Genomic DNA, 3949 nt, shown 5'->3' on the forward strand with positions numbered 1-3949 from the left:
AACAGGGAACAAAAGGTGAACACGATACACCCTGCTCTCTCTTTCCGTGGTAGAACAGCCACAGTGCAGATCCAGGATAGAGAAGAGTTTGATAACCTTTCTAACTTAATAGTCTCTCTCCTAACTCTCTCATCTTCTGCTCTTGAAAGGCCAACCAGTTTTGAATAAATAAGATCAAGCACCTCCTTCATCTGAGTCTCCATTTCAACAGTGCATTGGGTGTCACCCATATATATTGGACATCTTGCCCTGGGCCCCTTTTGTCAGACTTGGGTGCCTTCCCTCATGATGACAATGTGATGGTGAAGGTTCTAGTAATCCTACCTAGACCCTAGTTAAACCCTCCTCTCTTATTACAAGTTTATGTTTTTACTTCTAACCTACTATCTGGTGATGGGTGGGGAAAGAAGTGGGAACGGAGAGAGAAGCATTACCTGCTGTGTCTCATCTTCTTCCACTTGTTAACCATATACCCCATTGTTTCAAAAGGCTGTAATCATAGTTGACATTTATAAAAACTTTTTATGGTCTTGAAGTACTTAGCAATCATATGTAACTACATAATTGTCTTGAGAGACACATCAATGCAATCTTCATTTTATAAATGGGAAAAACGAACAGTCACAAGGAAGGCAATAAAGTAAAGCTCTGGCCATTTATGAATACATTTTTCAGATAGTTTTTGAGTGGTTACTCAATAGTGGGCTTAGGGAGATATTCAAAGATGAATAAAATTTTATCAGCTCTTTTAAGGAGCTCAAAATAAAGTGGAAAAAATAGACATAAGAATGATCAATATAAAATAAGGTAAATGCTATGATACAAGGGATATGATAGAGGTAGGTGGAAAAGGCCATGTGAGTTCAGGGAGGGAGTGGTTGGGGACAGAGAAAGGTTTATAGAGGCGGTGACAGTTAACCTGGGTCTGGCATGCCTGTTCTGCCACCGATAAGCAGGAATGAGCCACATAATCTCTCATTTCACCACTGTGTCCTCAACTGGAAAGTGTTGCATTTGACCTGGATGGTTCCTTGGGTTCTAAAATATTGAGCCTTCAGAGAATTTGGGAGAGTTCATAAAGTTGGTATTTTGGAGTGGGGTGGAATAATATCTTTACTACAGATTGCCAAGGGAGAAACACTGTAATGAATGTGTGGAAATTCAAATAAATACCAGCTTAAGAGGAAGTTTTATTTATTCCCTTGCAAGGGAGGTATTATTCAAGTGGGTGGGGTGAAGCCCTCTGGAACCATGCTTCCCAGTGAAAAGCAAAGGAGTAGCTGGTGTCAGAAATATCTGAAGTGAATCCATCATTCAGACTAAAGTCAATGGCTCTACAAGCACCATTTTCCTCTCCCCAGCAGTCCATGAAACCTTCTACCCCTTATGCCCTGAAGCCAAATTATTACACTTTCACATCAGAAATGGGAAAAATGGTGGTATTCCAGCCCACAGATATGTTGTCTGAAAAGCTTAGCATTTGGTAAACTCAGTCAGTCTTTTAATAAAACCAAAAAGCCATGTAATGCTTTATTAATGACATTTCTTCCAACGTCAAACAGAGAACAAGATTTCAGAATCCTTGGGAATCACTGGAAGCAAACTATCTCCAACAGGAGTTAATGAGGCCATTTACCTCATTTAAAACCAAAGGATCAAATAGGACATAATGCAATGTGTCCAACCACCCTTACTTTGTTTGTTCTCTCTACCTGTGTTTTGGTTTGTTAAATTTTGCAAATGCCTTTGAAGGTCTTAGGCAATCAGAGTCCTTACATTTAGAATAAATTATAGAGTCCCCGAGGCACAGAAGGCAACTTCAAGGCTTCTGGTCACTGGAGTAATATTCTGGTCTCTCATGGTGGTCCAGTGTTTAGCAATATTTACTGAACAGACACTGGTATTTTTATTATATTTAAAGTTCAGAGTTTCAGGACATGTGTTTCTCTCTCACAAGATAATACGAACTAAACTTATATTTCCTTGAATTTAACATTGATAATTAAATAAAGACTACTTAGGGATCCCCTCTCAGTATCCAAAATAAAGGTGTTACAATATCGTTTAGCATAGTTGGATTCTGAGTGGTCTTAATTTGCAATTTATCCTACCTTTAGCTACTTAGTATCAAGTGAAGAACAGGCAAGGAAAGCATTGTTGGAGCTCCCTTGAGTAGACAGAGTGACGATTGCTGGGAGAATGTTCCACTTTCCTGAATCGTTTAGCACTAGGGTCATTAGGCTTTTCACAACATTGAAGTAGACTAGATCATTATTTGCATATGGGGGGAAAAAGAGTAGATAATTCAACTTAAGTCAAAGTCACAGTAGAGGTCAGTTCCACTCCCCGCCCCTCCTCGAAAAAGTGGCTGTAGTCTCTAAGGGCGTTTTGCAGTTTTGGCCATTTTTGATCTTTTGCACATCGAGGGGGCAGAAGGAATTATTATGAGCTTATTTCATGCCAGGTCTCACCCACTGCTCCACACGCCAGTGGAAATCCAGAAAGAGACGACATCTTCAGCAAGAAGGTTGCTGCCACTGCTCTGAATCGCTAAGTATGATTAAAGCTGTGTTCAAACATGCCCTGGCTTCCTCACAGGCAGCATTTGGAGCTTTCTCTGAACTTCCAGGCCGCAGGGCTGAGCACAGGGTACAGATTTTTTCTTCCAGACATTTGGCTTCTGAGTGATGTTTTTTTGTCTCTAGGGTAATAAAGTAAATCAGATGTTGCTCCCTGTACCAGGAAGTTTGCTTTGAAGCACTAGAGAGCAGCTTCAAAGGCTGCGCGCCACACAGAGGTGCCCTTCTGGGGACTCTGCTCAGTCGAGGTGTGTCTATCTACCTGGGACACATTGCCCACCACGGCACTTACCAGCTAAAGACTGACTGATTGTCAAATAAGTCAAGGGTGATAAACTGACATGCCAAAAACTTAAAACTGTCCTGCTTTCAGAATCAGCGTAAAATATATCATGATGCCTTGATCTCTGTGGAAAAAAAACCCACATCATTTATAGGCATTTATGAATTAAATAGAAAGATATTTGAATGGTCAGCAAGCTCAGCACAGAGTTCTCTTTATTGTTGATCTGAGGTCAACATTTCCAGTTAACTGGGAAGAACAAGTCAGTGGTAAGGACCCCAAGAGAGAATCATGGCCACAATAGTGTTTTGTATTTACAGTTCAGTAAATGAAGGCCACTACAAATAACTGACTCAAGGTGGAATGGGATTTAGAGAGCACCTGGCCCTATACCCCTTATTTTAGAGTTGGAGAAACTGAGGCCCAAACAGGAATATGATTTATCTAACTTTACTGAAATGGTGGTGGTAGTATATGGACTCAAAGCTGGGTCCCCTGACTCCTAGCCCAGAACCCCATCACAGGAACCTACAGAATTGCAGGAGAGAGTGCAGGCTTTGTGTGCCTTAGACTTGGCACCCTTTGCAGCATTTTCTAGCTGTTTAATAATGAAACTATTTAGAATCCTCTCATTTTCAGTGTCTTTATCTGTAAAGAGTAGCCTAGTAACACCCATCTCATGAGTTATCAAGAGATTTAATGAAGAATATAGAAGGAAAGTACCAAGCACATAGTAGGCCATCATTAAAAGGAAATGACTATTGTTAATAGATCAGGACACCTAAAAATAAGGAAAATGAACAGGACTGGGAGTTCTCTAGGAATGTTTTCTCAACTCGCATGACTTTTTTTTTTTTTTTTAATAAAAGCATTATCCTACGATGAACCTCAGAATCTCCAGAATTAGTTAATTTTCGTATAATTACATTTAGAAATCGTCTGTGATCATAAATAACACACTTATTGCTAGGACAGGAGTACAGGAGCAGAGAAACTTGCCATACAAAATTGAGAGCATTTTTTAACTTCAAACTGATTGTTAATCACCAGTCTAGAAAGGAGATGCCTGGCTTTCCTACATCAATGT

This window comes from Eulemur rufifrons, chromosome 7 (assembly GCF_041146395.1).
Source record: "Eulemur rufifrons isolate Redbay chromosome 7, OSU_ERuf_1, whole genome shotgun sequence".
Taxonomy (NCBI): domain Eukaryota; kingdom Metazoa; phylum Chordata; class Mammalia; order Primates; family Lemuridae; genus Eulemur; species Eulemur rufifrons.